The 19,835-nt window shown below is 43.4% G+C and overlaps 1 protein-coding gene across 1 annotated transcript in view; it reads right to left on the bottom strand.

The window, feature by feature from the left end:
* Window positions 1-19,835, bottom strand: part of Pcolce2 (procollagen C-endopeptidase enhancer 2) — a 57,134-nt gene that overhangs the window by 24,987 nt on the left and 12,312 nt on the right. The window lies entirely within an intron of this gene.

Below are 19,835 nucleotides of genomic sequence, written 5' to 3'. Positions count from 1 at the left end.
CCCCCCCCCCCCGCCCCCTGCAATGGGCTTCCACCTCTGTCCTGTGAGTAGGGAGGAGAAGTGTCCACAAAAGCCTTCGGTGGAGTGGCTGGTGGTAGGTCTCAGCTCACCCATCTTTTACTTTCTTCACTCAGGTTTTTCAGCCCTAAAGTTCGAATCATCTGCTTTATCTTTTCAACCACATGTGTTCACTGCCAGGATTTTCTTCCGTAAAAATGTTCTTCTGACGAGACAAAGGTCAGTGGTGGAAACATCCAGCCACCAGCCTGTGCTGACTGGTTCTGTATTCATCTTAACTAAGGGCCTTAGAGTTAAAGGCCAGAGATGCACCAACACTAATCTGGTTTCCCCAGGGCACATTTCATTCGACTACCGTAAAATAATGTATTTTTGAGTCAAAGTCATATATATAAACGCACAGTAGAAAGTGTAGTGGGAAAATCCCAAGAGGGCATTATTTTTCCCCTCACTTTGAGACAGGATCTCAGATAGTGCAGGCTGGCTTAGAACTTGCTATGTAACATTGGATGCTATAAATTTTGAATCCTCCTGTCTCCACTTCCCACATGCTGGGACTACAGTCATGTGCCACTGGTCTGTGATTTACAACATGCTGAGAACTGAACCCAGGGCCTTATGCCTGCTAGGCAAGGACTCGAACAAATAAGCCCCACCCCCCAATTACATTCCAGTTGCTAAATACTTCATCCATTGTCCACGCATCAGAAACTCCAGAGATTTTATAGAAAGTGAAGATCGATGGTTAATGGTGCTCACAAAAGCAAGACTGCTCTCTAGAAACTCCCCCCCTCTTCTTTAAACCCTCACATACCTTGCACACACTTGATAATTATTTGTTTATTTTGGTGCCAATTAGATGAAGCTGTTGTTTTGTAAGATGGTATTGGCTAGGGGATTCATTATCTGCCTGGAGGAGAAACAACCCCAGGTCTGTGCTTTTTCCAATCAACAGCTGAGTCCTGTGTGGGCCAACTGCCAGCGGGTGCAGCAATGACCTCAGTTCACCCACAAGCCCCTGGGACGTCCTCACTGTCACAGGCACACTTGCCAAGTGGCTTGATGGCAAGGCTCCTGCCAGCGAACAGGGGAAGCACATTCTAACTTGGTGGTTTACATTTTCAAGGAAGGATGAGCAAAATGTAAACCCGCAGCCAGCTCCACTGTGTGGGACACAACTGTGAACTCAGCTCAGTTCCCGAGTCTACACTCTCCGCCCCAACACTTAGTACTTGGAGAGACATGGTGTCTCTGCAGCATGTCTGTCTTTTTTTTTTTTTTTTTAAAGCCATCATTTCCAGCCTCCAAGATTTCTCTCTTTTACAAACCGACATGGTCATTCATGCTTAGAGCTATTCATTCACATCAAGCTTGAGGAAAAAGATGGTCTACTGCTATCCTGTACATACATCCTGCGTGTAAGTCCAGAAAAATTTACCTTAAAAGTATGCATAAGTATTTGGCTGCCTTTCAAGATGGGAATAAATCAGAAGCTCACAAGTTCGTATATAACCTGTGGGACATCTTGATACTCTTTCTTTCTTTTTTGTTCTATTTTTCTTTTATTATCATTTTTCTCTTTAAAACACTAGGTCTCATCCCTCTCCCCCCCCCTCAATACTATTTTTACGGGAACTCTTGTCCATGTTTTGAAAATAAAGCACATTTTAATGAATAGAAATGATAAATACTGTGAACACTTCCTTTTGTTCCCTGAAATTTTGCCAAAAACTTTAAGCTCTTTTCATGTCTAGGAGTGAGGGAACCCATCCACTGGAGTCTACAGAGACCCTGTCACTCTGCTCTACTGGAAATCACCTCAAAACTTTTCCACTGCATTTGGAACCATAATAAACGTGAACTCCAGGTGTCAGGTACATTGCTACAATGTACACATTTTCTCTTACAACCATTCCCAGTGACTGTGAAGTTAACCCAGGGTGATGGAGACCGAGGTACAGAGAAGTCAAGACGCTGCACCGTCCAGCCTCTGTCTCATGGGTCTTCCCTTTCAGACAGTGCAGCCTCCATGCAGGCCACTGTACTGCATGAGGAACACTCCAAAGATGGCTTCCAGTTCAGGGTCCCCTGGTTGGACAATGTTTATTCCGGATATGATTCTCTTTATCTTAAGTCTCTGCTCAAGGATTACATCTTCACAGAGGCCCCCCTGAGCCCTTTGGGCATCATATACTGACATCTACATATACACACGTACATATGTACATATACTGACATATACATATATGCCTCACAGAGCTATACTACCTCCTCACAGGAGAGTTGGCACCCACCTTAGCACCAGCAAGCATGGTATAAGGAGCACAATTTATCGGTAGCTAGCTAGCCCGGTTCTTGGAAAAATATCCACTGGGCAAAGGACTAGATCCTGGTAATATCAAAAAATGATAAATAAGGTGTCAGGCTGTAATTCCTACTGTTCATGTATACAATTATATAAAAATGTTAACCCATTTAAAGGTACAGAACAAACATTATTAGGCTTAAGAAGAGGAAGGGACATCGCAGTGGTTATAATATAATGCCTATCTAAGGTCATTTAGCAGGTCAGTGGCAGAGTCCAAGGTTTGCACCTTGCTGGGTTTCCCATAACCTGGCCGTGGGAGACTTGGGCGGGGGGCAGGGTTCGTAAGCTCACATCCTCTCTCTAGACACACAGGCCATCCACATTTCCCAGACTCCTTCCACGGAGGCTGAGGGCATGTGAAGAGGTCTGGGCCAGTAGAATGTCAGTAGAAGAGGTGTATCAACGACTCTGCATAATCCCCTTGGAGTTCTGTGTTGGATTTAAGAAAAGGATTCAGTAACAGATGACGTAGCTAGGCAGGGCAGGAGTTCGTGCCTGAGGACAGCTGTCCAGGATGGCCACTCACAGCTGCATGGTGATCAAGGAGAACTTCGTGCTGTGGGAGGTCACTGGGGTTTGAGGGCCGCTTGTTAGAGAAGCTTTGTACTTTATGTTAGTGCCCTGGGTAGTGGCTCTCACCAGTTGTTCTTCCCCAACACCTCTACCACACGCAGCTGCCAGCTTTGTTGCTTGAGGTGTCTGTGTGTTCTTTACAACTTGGTGTGCCTCCCAGAGTGGCTTCTGAAGACTGCTTTGCCCGAAGACAGCTATGTAGATTTTACGTGGCAAGCAGTAATCCGTTAAAGGCAACCCCTTTTCGAGAGTATGTGGACAACTTGGATTAATCACCAAAATGAGGCAGTGCAGAATAACTGGGTCACCTAGTGCTTGCCAGCTCTCCGTCACGGTGACAGAATGGCCAAGGTGATGGAAGTGTCAGAGAAGAGAGCGTTTATTTGGGATGATGCTTTCACAGGCTTATGCTATTGCTTCTTAGCCTGTGATGAAGCCACACGTTACTGTCAGGAACATGTGGTAGCACAAAGACGGATTCCTTGCAACTAGGAATCAAAAGGAAGGGACGTGAAGGGGCCAAGACCTTGATTTCCCTGTTAAGGAAACGAGTGCCCTGTTTTAGTTAGAATCTCTATTGCTCGGATAAAGCATCGTAATCAAAGGTAAGTTGTGGAGAAAAAAGTTTATTTCACCTTACAGCTTCTAGTCTGTCATCAAGGAAAGCCAGGGCAGGAGCTCAACGCAGAAACCTGGAGGCAGGAACTAAAGCAGAGGTTATGGAAGACTAGTCTTTCTGAGCAGCTCAGTTGTCTCTCTCTCTCTCTCTCTCTCTCTCTCTCTCTCTCTCTCTCTCTCTCTCTCTCTTTTGGTTTTTCAAGACAGGGTTTCTCTATATAGCCCTGGCTGTCCTGGAACTCACTCTGTAGACCAGGCTGGCCTCGAACTCAGAAATCCGCCTGTCTCTGCCTCCCAAGTGCTGGGATTAAAGGCCTGCGCCACCACAGCCCAGCTCAGTTGGCTTTCTCATAACCTCTAGGACCAGGGGTGGTGGCTCCATCCACGGTGGGCTGGGCCCTCGCACTTCAATCACTAATTAAACATCACACCACAGGGCAATCTGGTGGGCGCTTTTTCCCAGTTGATGGTCCTTTGCCCCAGATGACTCTAGCTTGTGTCACATTGATATAAGACTAGCTATCAGAGGACCTATTGATCTAATTTCCTTCTGGTAGGCTGCCATTTCCTAATGCAGTGGCTCTCAGCCTTTCTAATGCTAGGACCCTTTAGTACAGTTCCTCGTCTCGTGGTGAACCCCAACCATAAAATGATTTTCTCTGCTACTTCATACCTGTAATTGTGCTACTCTTATGAACTGCAATGTAAATATCTGGGTCTCCTGATGGTCTTAGGTGACCTCTGCGAAAGGGTCCTTCGATCCCTGAGGGAAGTCTAGACCCACAGGTTGAGAATCAGTGTTCTAATGGTACCCTGGGCTGAGCACCAAGGCTTCAATACATGCCTTTTTTAGGGCACGTTCAAGATCCACACTACAGACTATAGCAGTGGCTCTAAATTTAGTCTCTAAATGCCACCACCATTACTGTGACTCCTTTACACTGAGCAGTGGAAGAAGAGGCAGCCAGCAGCTTTCAGTATTTCTTGACCTGAAAAAATAAATTGACCCACCGGGCAGTGGTGGCGCACGCCTTTAATCCCAGCACTTGGGAGTCAGAGGCAGGTGGATTTCTGAGTTCAAGGCCAGCCTGGTCTACAGAGTGAGTTCCAGGACAGCCAGGGCTACACAGAGAAACCCTGTCTCGAAAAATAAACAAACAAACAAACAAATAAACAAACAAACAAACAAACCCCTCCTCTTCTCTACCTCACATGTATTTTCCCTTCCTGGGCTATATTCTTTCTTCTTCTCCAACCATTGACTCTCACCCCAATTTCAAAGTTGGGCCAAACACATCTTCTCTAGGAGCCTGCCTCCCACACCCACTCAGCCGTATCTCAGTGGAATTATAGTCCCAGTTTCCCCTCCAGAGCCCACTATTCCTCTCCCCTTGGCAGACAACCAGTCACCTCACGTCTCACTGTGGTCTCTGTCATGTTCTCAGCCTCGAAGTGCACAGCCAGACAGTTCCCCTCTGAGATCTGTCTTGCAACAGAAACACAGCAGTGGGGGGCCAGGCGGCTGAGGAGGTCTGTGAGGTGGAGACAGTCATGAAGGAAACTTTTCTATCTTCATTTTATTTAATTCGAGCTCAGGTAAAAATAGTTTTGGAGCTTCTACGCTGTTTGATTATCTAGTTTCCAAATCAGCAAGTGTTCATTAAACCTCAGGGAAGCACACAGTCATAGTCAAGAGAGGAAAGAATTGAACTTCAAGAATGCACATGACCCAGGGCCTGGCCACACCTTTCAGGCAGGCTAGATCTCACTGAGATGAGAGGTGGCACCTCTGGCTAGGTGGATATGCCCGTCCCATGGCGTCTCCTTTGTAACACTCTCTCAATACGTGTGTACAGGATTGTGCATTTTAAAAGCAGGCGTGGTAACTTCTCTCTCTGCATTATGCTTCCTGATAGACAAGCGCAGAAGGTTTCATACCTCCAAAGCAAGCCGATTTCTCTACATCTCCAAAAAGTCATTTTAGGACATTCTTTCAGGTCTCCAGAAGTTGTCGGGTTGAATCCAGAACAAAATAGGCACGATTGGTGGAGATTTGTAGAGAGGAAAATGTCCCTAAATTAAACAATTAGCCCATGTTATAGCTATTTTTAAGCACAGCAGAAATAAAAGCCAGAGGAGCCTTTTGCCAGTGGGGTCCTCTTTGTCATACAGCCCCGAAGCCCTGCAGCTTTCTGTGTGTATGTGTGTTTCCAAGTATGTGTGCATGTGCATATGGGTGCACATATACATGCAAGTGTTCGTGTATATGCAATTGCACATGTATATGCAGTTGCATGTGTATATGTACAAGTTCACATGTATATTCTATATGCAGGGGCACATGTGTATGCAGGCACACATACATGTGGAAGCCCGGGGTCACTCAGGCATTGTTCTTCAGGAGCTAGCTATCCACTTTGTTTTTTGAGACAGAGTCTCTCACTGGGACCTGGGACTTCCCGATTAGGCTAGGCTGTCTGGACAGCAAGCTCCAGTGACCATGCCTGGCCTTACACATTCACTTTGAGGAGCAGATTCTGCAGCAAGCAGTACCCAACCCGCTGCCTTCTCTCCCAGCCCCTGCCTCCTGCTTCCTTCTAGAATGATCATAAGGGTAATCTACCCCTCCCCCCAGCCTTTATAAGTCAGAGCTTGCTTCTGTCCAATGGCCCAAAGAAAGGGGCATAAAGAAATGTCATCTTTAAGAATATTTTTGTAATCTGAAATTTCACTGGATAGATCTGCAGTGGATTCTGAAGATAAAACTATAATGCTGTTTTACGAGGACTGAAAGAAAAAAGGAAACAAAAACCCTTTCCTTCGGAGACGAGGAAAGCCACAGTAAGGCACCTGAACAGCGAAAACAGAGTAACATGCACGAGCACCCAGGGTCCTCTTCCGTGGGTAAAATGGCGTTCCGTGGCCATGCGAAAACAGAGTAACACGCACATGAGCACCCAGGGTCCTCTTCCGTGGGTAAAATGGCTTTCCCTGGCCGCATGAAGTTGCCTCAAGAGAGAAGTCAATTGTTTGAAAATCTAATTTCTTTGTAAAAATTGATATCATTGCTCCCAGTCTACAAGAGAATTCCAGGCGTGGCTGAGGAGAACCAGTCTACACTGCCTTCCCAGCCCCGGTGGGCTTCGAGCCTCACAGGCGACCGGGACTGCTCACACCTTTGTGAAAAACAGCAGCCTGCACTGCTCATATTTGCCTCTTTTAGTCATTTCCCTTTCTGCTTCCTATTCCCCCACCTGCCCTTCCATTAAATTCCTAGTTAAATCAATATTCCATTTCTCCAGTACCACCCTCATATGAACATCACAGCTGAGCTAAAGTTGTCTGTCACATTTCTCAGAGTTTGTTTTCCCAACCCTGGTAATGGCACTTCATGAGGTTTACTTAGTGTGCTAAGTCTCTATCAATAAATCCTCTCAATACAGGCATCAGTAGCCTACGGTTTCCACTTTCTCCTCTGGAACATCCAGTCTGCTACTATATAGGTAATTAGCAATACAGAATAGATTCAATAGAAATTGATGAACTCAAGATTTATGGCTAATTTATATTATCTTACTATTATTAGGTGTGTGTGTGTGATGTGTGTGAGAGAGAAAGAGCCAGAAAGAGGAGGAGGGGGAGAGGGAGGGAGGGAGGGAGAGAAAGGCATATATGAATACAAGCATGTACAGGTCCCTGTGTGTGTTATGGTGGTCAGAAGATTGGGTGTCGATCCTTGCACTTTGTCTGAGATAGACTCTTTGCTGCTGAGTAAACCAGGCTAGCCCTCAAGTTTCCAGAGGTTTTCTTGTCTCCACATCTCATTTCTCATAAGTATGCTACGATGACAGACACCTGCACTACTGCTTCCGGCTTTTAATCGGGCTTGGGAGAATATAAACTCAGGCCACCAGGCTTACACAGACAGTGCTTTTATACACAGAAGCATCTCCTCAGCCCTGGCATTTTAACAGAATAGTAACCCAAGAACATTATATTCATTCCTGTTTTCCCTACTTTCTTCTACACTGAATGCTATCAGTTTGTGCCAGTTTGGTAGGTGTATATACACAAAAGAATTATTACAAAGAATAAGAAAGAAAGAAAGAAAGAAAGAAAGAAAGAAAGAAAGAAAGAAAGAAAGAAAGAAGGAAAGAAAGATAGCATTGTTATTTTGAGTTCACTGTGGTCATTATAGGGGAAGCTGAGCTTATTTAAGGTTGCAATAGATCAGGTAAGAGACACCTCATCAAGGATACTCCGGAGGTAGCAAGAAGCCCCGCAGGCACCATCAGAAATAGAAAAGCAGTCGGGAGAAGAGGAACTGTATCATTTCATCTTAGAAGTCATGCAGAGAGACAAAGGGATGGTAGTCTCTCTTTGAAAATGTTGAGTTTAAGATGTCACAGGCATATGTTACAATATCCAAACACAATTAGGGTGGCTGCCACAAAGGTCTTTCCTAGCCTTGTCTACCTCCAGCTTGGGCTCCCTAACCTGCTCTCTCTCTCACTGGGAGTCATTTTTGCCTTAGCTTATCTCGAGTTCCAAGAGTATGATTCTTACATGCAATGACTTGTGACAAGAACCACCATTACCAATCTCCAAAGCAATAGGCTTTCTGAGGCCAGCAAGACCCTGAAGAAGCAGATGAGAAACAGATCAGCTAGACCAGGATGACAATAATGACTAACTGTGCGTAGCCCTTGCCCTTCCTTATTTCTCCCTCACTAAGCTCTTGCTAGTTGCTCAAGAATGCTTATAGTAGGTGCTGGACAAGCTTATAATTCCAGTATTTGGAAGCAGAGGCAGGACAGAAGCCAGTCTGAAACCAACCTAGTCTACACAGTGAGTTCTAGGGCATAGTGAATCCCCATCTCAAGAAAAGAAACAAAACAAAACAACCCTAAGTCCCAGCACTTAGAAAGCCTTGGCAGAAAGATTGTTGACTTCAAAGAAGCCAAGGTTACATATATAGTGAGACCGTTTCAAAATTCAAGGGTGAAGGGGCTGAAGAGGTAGCTCAGAGGTTAAGAGCACTGGCTAACCTTCCAAGGGACCTGGACTCAATTCTCAGCACATACATGGCAGCTTAGAACTGAAGCATGTAGTTCCTACTACCCCATTTAAAACCCTGGGTAGTAGGAATTACACGCTACCCATTACTAGCCCCGTCCAGGTTCCCTCGGATCCTTGAATGAAACACACATATACATTAGATTATTTTTGATATGCTTAAGCTCAATGGATGGGCTCTTCCAAGCCTTCCTCGGCTATTGAGCCCTTCTTTTCACTCCCAGCTCAACACTTCTGAATCTGCCCTCAACTTTGGTTGCTCAGTTATCTTTAGTCCTAGCTCAGCACCCTAAATCTGTCCTCAGCTTAGCTGCATTTCTAATCTCCTTCCTGCTACCCTAGGCCCAGTCAGAGAAGCACCCAATGGCCATTCTGCCCTAGATCTCACATGGCTTTCTGTTCTCCTGTGTCTGCTAGCCTGCCTAAAGGAACCTGGAAGTCCCACCTACTCTGCCCAGCCATTGGCCAATAACATCTTTATTGATCGATCAAGAACCAATTGGGGAACAAGACCTTCAGTGTTCACATGCTGGTTCTGGATCAAAACATCAGAGCCACCCCCTACACAGAACTATCTGTAGCTCTAGTTCTAGAAGATACATGTCAGCAGAACATCAATGTACATAAAACAAACAAACAAACAAACAAATAACAGTTTTAAAAATTCAAGGGTGCCAGGCGGTGGTGGCGCACACCTGTAATCCCAGCACTTGGGAGGCAGAGGCAGGCAGATTTCTGAGTTTGAGGCCAGCCTGGTCTACACAGTGAGTTCCAGGACAGCCAGGGCTATACAGAGAAACCCTGTCTCAAAAAACCAAAAAAAAAAAGAAAAAAGAAAAAAAAAAAAAAAAAAAAAAAAAAAAAAAAAAAAAAAAAAAAAAAAAAAAAAGAAGGTCGAGGAAGAGGAGAGGGCCTGGGAGATGAGGAAGAAACCTAGCTAACTTTGCTTACACATTCTCTTCAAAATGAGTAAATTATCTTCCATTTAGACAGCCTTACCCAAATAGCTTTAAAAAAAAAAAAAGTAAATGAAAGTAAAACCAGAAGAAAAGTGGATAAACTAGCTATTTAAACAAATGCCAGAATTCCCAGAGGAGGAGGGAAGGCAGAGAGTGAATCACTTTGCTCAGATGGTGTGACATTTAATTAAATGTTCTTAAATGTTCAGTGACAATACCCCGATTACAAAAAAACATAAAGACAGCCATGGAGACAGAAGACAGAGGCTCAGCACTGTCTCTGTACAGAGCCTGTGATGCGCATGGCTGGACGGTTACGGTAGGGAAAGTGCCCAAGATGTCTGTCACCTCTCTAGGTGTCCTGTCTGTGTTTTCAGTTCTCCCATTGCAGAGCTTGGCTTTAATTCACAAAAAGAGTAAAGTCCTCAGCTGCCTGAGGGGCTGGCTGGGGAAACAGTGTTATCAATCTGAAACTCCACTCCTTTTATAGTCTTAAAAACAACAACTCCATTTAGGTATGATTACAAACTATAAACTCATCCACTTTGAGTGCACATTCCAACGACTTCTGGCAAATGTATGCAGTTTCACAAGTACAGTTACCATCCCATTCTAGAACATTTCTATCACCACTCTCGAAAGAGACTCCGGTGCCAACTGCAGTCAGTCCATGTTCCCACCTCAGCCCCAGAAAGCCACATTCTTGCTTTTTCTGAATATTTTGTGAAACATGGAATCATGCGATATGAGGTCTTTGCCTCTGGCTTCTTTCACTTAGCCTGGTGTCTTCAGATCCATTGGTGTTGTCATAGCAGTGAGTACCAAGCTCCTTTTATGACTGAATAATGATTCATTGAATAGACACACTAATTGTCCATTCGTCAGTTGATTGATATCTGAAATCCATCTACTTTGAGGCTATTAACAATATATCTATGGCCAGCTTTTCACAAGTCTTATGAATGTATATTTTCACTTTTCTTGCACTTACGGTGTCATTGTGGGGGCCATGTGGTAAATATTTAACTTTAAAAGAAACTATTTTCTGAAGTGACTTTACCATTTTACATTTCTACCAGCAGTGTGAAGAATTAAGACTCTGTCTTGGTCTGTCTCTGTCTCTTTGTCTCTCTGTGTGTCTCTGTCTCTCTGTGTGTCTCTGTCTCTGTCTATTTGTCTCTGTGTGTGTGACGAGTATACACGTGTGCATGTCTAGTGTCTCCCGTCATTATTTTCTATCTTATTTTTTGAGACTTTCACTAAACATGGAGCTCACTGATTCATTGAGATCCCCTGGCTTGAAGTCTTAGGAATCCTCCTGTCTCTGCCTCCCCAGCTTATGTGAGTGCTAGAGATTAAAACCAGGCCCTCATACTTGCATGGAAAGCATTTTACTGACTGAACCGTCTGCCCAGTCCCTATAGCCTGTCTTTTTGAAGACTGCCATTCCCACGTGTGACTTCTGTACTCATATTTCTATTTAACCTTCTCCAGGACCTAATGATGCTATGCATTTCTTCTTACATGTACTGGCCACTCATTTACCTTTTGATAACACATCTATTGACAGGTCTGGAAAGATAGCTCAGTGGCTAGGAGCACTTGCTGCTCTTCCAGAGGACCCAGGTTAGATTTCCAAGCATCCACATGGCAGGTTACAAGTGTCTATACTCCAATTCCAGGGAATCTGACACCCTCTTCTGACCTCCAAAAGCATCCAGTGTGTACACGATGCACAGACATACATGCAAGCAAAATACCCATAAACACAAGATTAAAATAAATAAACGAATTCATTTTTTAAAAGTCTATTCAAGCCATGCATGGTGGCATACTCCTTTAATCCCAGCACTCAAAGGCAAGAGGCAGGTGGATCTCTGTGATTTCGAGGTCAGCCTGGTCTACAGAGTGAGTTCCAGGGCAGCCAAGGCTGTTATACAGAGAAACCCTGTCTTGAAAAAAACAAATTTTTATGTTTTTTTTTTAAATTGACCATCCAATTTCTAAGTTGCTAGATCCTTTTAAAATCTAGCTAGAAAGAAAAGAATCAAAACTTAACCACAGATAAGATGGGCATCTGAAGCACACAGGACATCTGGGTTTGTACATCCACTCTGTGCCAATTGGCAGGGCACCTAGCAGGCTTCTTTAATGAGATCACTCCACCCAAAACAACAGTGAACTCAGATCCCCAAAGAGAATGTCCCAGCCCTGAGCATTTCTCCCTTTTATTTCTCAACCAGCCGTAACTCTGTTTTGTTTTAAGCCAACTGTAGCCCCATCAGGATAATTCTAGGGAAATGGAAGCTGTTCATACTTTTTCTTGACACACCACGATGAAAACTGGTACAGTGTTAAGCCAGGCAGGGGTTCCACTCAGTCTGCCCTCAGCAGAGGCCTTTGGCCACACTGATAAAAATGCTAGCTTTGCCACATGTGCCAAAAACACTGACTACTTCATGATCATCAGCCATCATTTTAAAGAGATTAAAACAAAACAAAATTAAACAACAACAAACAAACAAAAAACCCAAACAGGTAAGGTGGATCACACCTTTGATCCCAGCACTTGAGATGCAGAGGCAGAAAGATCTCTTGAGTTTGAGAAGAGCCTGGTCAACAGAAGGAGTTCTAGGACAGCCAGGGCTACACAGAAAAACCCTGTTTTGAAAAGGAGAGGGCAGGGAGGAGAGCCTTCTTACGGCTTTCTGGAGAGTAAAAGATTGAAGCAAGAATTAAAACATAGGGTAGGACTGAGGGGTGGAGACCCCTCTGCTTGCCAGGCACTCATTCTGACAACTAACTCGGCTGTATCGAAAGCCCCAGTTTCTGCTCTTTGAAACAAACTGGATTGCTGGAAGGTTGTTTTGTTTTCTTTCTTTGTTTGTTTGCTTGCTTTCGAGTCTGTGACAGCATTGGAATTTTCTTATGCCTGATATCAAAATGATTAGTTACGTTTGATGTTTGGGAATATAGCCATTTTCAAAATACTAATTCTGCCAATCCAGGTCTTTCCACTAGAGACATGGGAGATGTATGTTGCCGTGTGGGAGAAACTGTAACAGATGTGGCTGAGCTGGATGAAGCAGGTTACTGAGGCATTTGTGTCTCTCTGCCCCCCCTTTCCTTCTCTACTGCTTCCCCCTTCTTCCTGCAGGTCAGTCAGCAAGCAACCCAGCCTCCGCTTGAGTTCCCACCATGATGTTCTGCCTCAGGACAGGCCCAGAAACAGCACCCAAGTGACCACTAGCTGAAATCTCGGGAACTGTGTGTGAACCGAAGTGACTCTTAACTCCTTGAAGTTGGTTTTACAAAATTATTTTGTCATAGAGAAGAAAGCCAAGCCGCATACTGCACCAGCGGTATGAACCTGTGTCTATCTACCAGTCAGCTGAGTTCAATACAGTGCTTGCTACTCAATGGAGATAAAGACTGGCTAAACGTACAATACCACAGAGGCTGGAGAGATGGCTTAGTGGTCAAGAACACTGACTGCTCTGCAAAGGACCTGGGTTCAATTCCCAGCAACCACATGTTGGCTCACAACCGTCTTTACCTCGGGTTCCAGGAAAGCCAGCATCCTCTCTAGTCTCCTAGGGTACTGCACATAGGAGTGGACTGACATGCATGTAGGCAAATACCCATTTACATAAAATAGAGATAATTCTTTAAAAACATAACATTTTCTATCACAATAAAACCAATAGTTGAGTGCCAACTTGAAACCTACTGCTTAGAAGAGGTTGAAGCTGAGAGGCATCTGTGTGATTAATCACCTAAAAGGCACTCATACTTTGTCACCTTGCTACCACTCAGGAAAATTCAGCAGCTTGTTAGATACCACATATTTTACTAAAGTTATCAGCTGTATCCTCAATTTGAAACAATCACGACTCTGTTTACAATTAAGTTAGAAATATCAGTGGGGGAGGCCAGAGATATGGGTCAGTGGTTAAGAGTGCTTTACAACTCCTGCAGAGGACCTGGTTTGGTTTCCAGCACCCAGAATCAGGTGGCTCACAAGCATCTATAACTCTGTTCCAGGGGATCTAAACCCCTCCTTTAGCCTCTGCAGGCACCTGCACGCATGTGACGCACATACACTTACCAGGCAGCACACATATGTACGCATACATTTTTAAAAACAATCTTTTTGGGGGGAGGTTTCTTTTCTTTTTTTAAGATTTATTTATTTATTTTATGTGTATAAGTACACTGTAGCTGTACAGATGGCTGTGAGCCATCATGTGGCTGCTGGGAATTGAACTCAGGACCTCCGCTAGCTCTGGCCCTGCTTGCTTTGGCCCTGCTCGCTGTCTTCAGACGCACCAGAAGAGGACGTCAGATCTCATTATGGGTGGTTGTGAGCCACAAGTGGGATTTGAACTCAGGACCTTCGGAACAGCAGTCAGTGCTCTTACCAGCTGAGCCATCTCGCCAGCCCTTTCTTTGGTTTTTCAAGACAGGGTTTCTCTGTTATAGCCCTGGCTGTCCTGGAACTCACTCTGTAGACCAGGTTGGCCTCGAACTCAGAAATCCACCTGCCTCTGCCTCCCAAGTGCTGGGATTAAAAGCGTGTGCCACCACTGCCCAGCTAAAAACAGTCTTTAAATAAAAAAGAAAAAGAAATATCAGTGACCTGGTTCTAATTTCCCGGTAGATCTCCTGCCAAACATGTTTAAGGCCAAGAGTTCCCTCTCTAGCACACCCAAAAGGATTATTAGTGACTGATCTGATAGTTCCCTCAATGGCTCTGAAATAGATTTTTCATGGAAAGCTGTGGCAGTTTATATATGTGTGGGGCTGGAGATGAACCCAGGGGCTCATCTTGTTGAATACACACGCTTAGCTACATCCTCACCTAGACTGGTGGTTCTTGGCTTATAGTTCAGAAAGTACCTGTGAGGCCTGAGAAAACTTTATATCTGTGAAGCCAGATATAAAGCCGAAAATGTGGGGAAACTCTGCTAATTAAGGTCAAAATCCACAATGCGCAGTAGCTTCTGGGTTCGGTGCAATATGGGAGACCCCCTTCCCTGGCAGAACTTCTTCTCTGACCTTGCCTGAGGAATTTTAAGCCCCCACACATGCCTCTACCAGAGGAATGTCACACTGCCTTACTTAAGATTACAGGATCAATTTCCTTTCTCCTGATAAGAACTTGTTCAGCCAGCACCTGAGATTCCTGAAATGCTTCCTCATGCTAATGAGGCATTCTGGTACCTAAGCCCTCAGCCAATGACCTTTGCCTATCCTGGATGCCCCTGCTCTCAGTACCCCAGAACTTTATACGCCTCCAATCACCCTAAGTAAAGATGATCTGCCTCCTGACTGCAGGCCCGTTGAGATCATCCACTGTATGTACTCACAGGGCTTCTGAAACCCCTGCTTGTCATCTCTGCTCCCACGGCCTGTGTGGATTGTATCAGGACAATGATCCATAAGAGCAGGGAGACCCACACAAGCAATGACATGGACTTAGGCACTTCAAGAAAGAACTCAGCTCCTTGAGGGTGGGGAAAGGAGCAGCAGGGAAATGTGTGTGTGTGTGTGTGTGTGTGTGTGTGTGTGTGTGTGTGTATGTATATGTATATATGTGTGTATATATATCCATCATATATATATACATATATATACATATATATATATACATATATATATATATATATATATATATATATATATATATATATATATATATATATATATATATGGGGAGGATCAAGGCTAAATGTGATTCTCTGTTCTCTAGGACAACATTGTCCAGGACAGTGTCAAATGAACTTCTGGCTTCCAAGGAAACTTAATGGATCTTAGTAACAGGAAGAATCCATCAATATGAGACCTGCTTTCAAATGCTAAAATTAACTGAGCCACGATGTTTTCAAATCAGCACAGTACTGTGTTCTCATGAGCAAGAGAATGAGTCTAATGTATGCCAGTCCTTCTGCTAATGACCTCAAAGAAGGCTTTTTTAACTTCTAATTTATTAATTTATTTTTATATGTGTGAATGTTTTAGTTGCACATATGTTTGTGCACGGTGTATATTGTGTGGTGTCCTTAGAAACCTGAAGAGAGCATCAGGTCTCCCTGGAACTGGAATTATAGATGGTCGTGAGCTGGCATGTGGGTCTGGGGAATCAAACCCGGATCCTTTGGGAAAGCAGCCGGTGCTCTTATATTGAACCATCACTCTAGCCTCAAGGTTATTGTTGTTGATGTTGTTCTTTATCTCTGCAAGTTCTCAATTCAAAACAGTAAGAGGTCCAGAATGCCACGTGTGATTCCCGTCTTCCTCTAATTGTTCTTAAGTCAAACAAGAACCCAAAAGTAATGGAATCACTCCTTTCAAAATCCAGCATTTTGCAAAAGTTCAGCTGATGGGCATATGGCACTTGCAATCCAGAATGCTGCCTGCTTCAATTTGGGCTACAGCAGTGGACAGAATCCTGGCAACATTTAGCACTAGAAAGTATTTTTCATGTTTTGTTGCAGCTTTTGGGTGGGGCTTGAAAATAAGCCCCATTAGTGTGATTGACTCATTTCTCTGGCAAGTGAAGAAAACATCGGGGTTAAGAAATGTTGCAAATCTAACCAAGGCCTTTGCAGCACAGTTCAACCTCAAAGAGACCAATAGCTTTCTCTTTTGTTTTTATTTTCAAACAAGGTCTCTGCTACATAGATAGCCCTGGCTGGCTGGGAACTCACCATGTACACCAGGCTACCCTCAAATTGGCAGCAATCTTCTGGCCTGAGCTTCCTGAATGCTTGGCATATAGGTGTGTATCACCAGACCTGGCAAGCATCTTATTTTCAATGTAAAATAGTGACATTGTGACTTCAAATAACACTTAGGATGGGTGTGGTGGTTCTGGCTGTGACACCAGTGCAGGATGCTTGAAACAGAAGAGACAACTGTGTATAGTAATACTGTCACAAGATCTCATTCTTCATTTCCAGAACTGGCACAGGCACCTTCCTTTCTGGCAGCCAGCACACAGGAACACAGTGGCCCACAGCCAGCAGCTCCTGCACAGATGCCTCAGAGACAAGTGCTCACTCTCGGCTGCTATTGACCAAGTTGCTAATTTTTGTGAATCCCCAAAGCACTGATTCAGGATAAGCAGCAGCTTGCTCGATGCTCCTGTTCTCTCCACTGCTGGAGTGTTTGCAATGGCGTTCTGAGGGCAACACCATCACTTGCTGTACGGTGCACTCCAGCTGACACGAAGGTTGAAAGGGAAGTCTTTGGCCTCTGCTCTCAAGGCTGCTCTGGCCATAGATGATGGTGCTGCCACCCTTCAGTCTGCTCAGCCCCAGCTTGGAAGGCTCTCTGACTCCCCTTTCTTTCTCTTCAACCTCATACCTTGCCCACCAATAATTTTGATTCTACTTTACAATATACTTAGAAGCGTGTATATATATATATATATGTATATATATATATAATATATAGATAGATAGATGTGTGTATAATGTATTTAGATATAGATTTATGTATTACATAGAGTTAAAGACTTAGAGAATGTGTAGATTTCAATAATATATTGCAATATATTCAGAAGCTGATAATATACACAATATATTTAGAGATAGATTTACAGATTGCATACATTTACATATTTTGCAGTCAAATGCTCTACCACTGACCTATAACCCCAGATTTAGAGATTTTGACAACATATATGTATATATTTAGAAAATATATTGCAATATATTTAAAACATGTGTGTGTGTGTGTGTGCCCATGCTCACACGCATGTTTTTGGAGTTTTATGGGTTTTTGTTTGTTTTTATTGTTTGTGTGTATGTGTGTGTGTGTGTGTGTGTGTGTGTGTGTGCGTGTGTGTGTGTGTGACTGACCTTCACTGCCACCTTCCTGGCTACCATGCAGACCCAAGCTACCACGGTCTCACCTCAGTTACAACAGTTTCCTAACAGCGTCTCCTCTTAGATGCCACAGTCTATTCTCCACCCAGCATCTATGAGATCTTTTGAAAACACAAGTCACAAGCTGAAGATGCACCTCATTTGGAGCACAGTGCCCAAATCGTTTGGCTCTAATCCCTAGCATTGCATAAAACCAGGAGTGGCGATACATGCCTGTAATCCCATCACTGGGGAGGCGGAGGCAGAAGGATCATAACTTCATTCAAAGTCACCCTTGGCTACTTAAATTTGAGGCCAGCCTAGGCTACAGGAGATCTTGTCAAAAAAAAAAAAAAAATCAACTTTATGTCATACTGCTGTTTAAAACCATAAAGAGACACTGGAATGGCTAGTTTGATGTGTCAATTTGGTTAGAAAATAATAGCATCTAGTTACTAAAATATACATTTCAAAGGAGCCAGCCTCCACCACCCATTTAAATTGTTGCTTTGAAACGTGAATCTCTACACATGCATGTTAAATATAGTATTTATATTTACAGCTGAATAATATTTTGTTGTATATGTATACCACATTTTCATTATCCACCCACCAGCTGATAGACATCTAGGCTACTTCCTTCATTGTATGGGAACTTTTTAATTTCATGAGCACCTACTTGTCTTAGGGCCCTGTGCTACCAAGGTCCTGTCCAAAAATTTATTTCCGATGTCTAAAGTTAACTTCCCTTTTTTCTCCTCTATCGGATGTAGGGTCTCAGGTCAGGTCTTATATTGAAATCTTTGATGCATCTGGTGTCGAGTCATGTGTGGAGGGTGAGAGATAAGGATCCAGTTTCACTCCTCCACACGCAATTATCCAGTTTGACCAGCATCGTTTGTTGAAGATACTGTCATTTCTCTAATGTGGTTTTTTTTGTTTATTTTTGTTTTTATTGTTGTTACTATTTTTGTCTCTGTGGAGACTCAGAGGGCTCTGGGAGTGTGTAACTGTGGGTCCTCAGTTCTATTCCTTGATCAACGTGTCTGTTTTTATATCAGCATCATGCTGGTTTTATTACTATAGTATAACTTGAAATCAGGCATGGTGAAGTCTCCGGCAGTGTTTTTATTGTTCTGGATTATTTATTTATTCTGTTTGTGTGTATGTGTGTTGTGTGTGTGTTTTCCTATGAATTTTAGGATTATTTTTCCAATTTCTGTAAAAGAAATGCACTCAGATTTTGAGGGTGGTTACACTCAATCTGTAGGTTGCTTTTGGTAAGATGGCCATTTTCACAATATTTATTCTTCTAACCCAAGAGCATGGAAGGTCTTCCCACATTCTGGCATTTTCTTCTGTTTCTTGCTTCTTTGGATCTTTCACTTCCTTGCTAGGTTTATTTTAAGCTTCTTTTGAGGCTGGCAGTTGGGATTGTTTCTTGGATTTTTTTTTCTTGGTTTGCTTATCATTATTATATATGAAGGAATTAGCATATATAAAGACAGTTATATATTAATTATATGTTGAAGATATATACCTATCTCTATATAAATTCTTTCTCTATATATAGTTTAATAGTTTCATATCCTACTACCTTACTAAACATATTTATCAACTGTAGAAGTTTTCTGGTTGGAGTCTTTGGGGTCTTTTATGTATGAATCCTATCTCCTGCAATAATGATGTTCTGACTTCTTTCTTTACTCTTTGACTCCTCTTGACCTCCTTCTCTTGTCTTATTCCTCTAGTTAAGACTTCAAGCACTGTGTTGAACAGGATGAGGGAGAGCGGATGTCCCTGTCTTGTTTCTGGCTTTTAATAGAAAGGCTTTGTGGATTTCTCCATTTAGAATGATGTGGTTGTGGGCTTGCTGCATACTGTTTTTGTTATGTTAAGGTATTCCTAGATTCTGTAGGACTTTTATTATAAAAGGATGTTATAATCTGTCTTAGATAGGGTTTTACTGCTGTGAACAGACACCATGACCAAGGCAAGTCTTATAAAAGACAACATTTAATTGGGGCTGGCTTACAGGTTCAGAGATTCAGTCTAGTATCATCAAGATGGGAACATGGCAGTACACAGGCAGGCATGGTGCAGGAGGAGCTGAGAGTTCTACATCTTCCTCTGAAGGCTACTAGTGGAAGACTGGCTTCCAGGCAGCTAGGGTGAGGGTCTTAAGCCCATTTCCACAGTGGCACACCTACTCCAACAAGGCCACACCTCCTAATAGTGCCACTCCCTATGGCCAAGCATTCAAACTCGAGTCTATGGGGGACCATACCTATTCAAACCACTATAAAGGTGAAGTAAATAATCTAAACAGACCCATAGCAACTGAGATAAGCT

Source organism: Mastomys coucha, unplaced genomic scaffold (genome assembly GCF_008632895.1).
Source record: "Mastomys coucha isolate ucsf_1 unplaced genomic scaffold, UCSF_Mcou_1 pScaffold23, whole genome shotgun sequence".
NCBI classification, from domain to species: Eukaryota; Metazoa; Chordata; class Mammalia; order Rodentia; family Muridae; genus Mastomys; species Mastomys coucha.
This window is presented reverse-complemented; position numbering and strand designations above follow the sequence as displayed.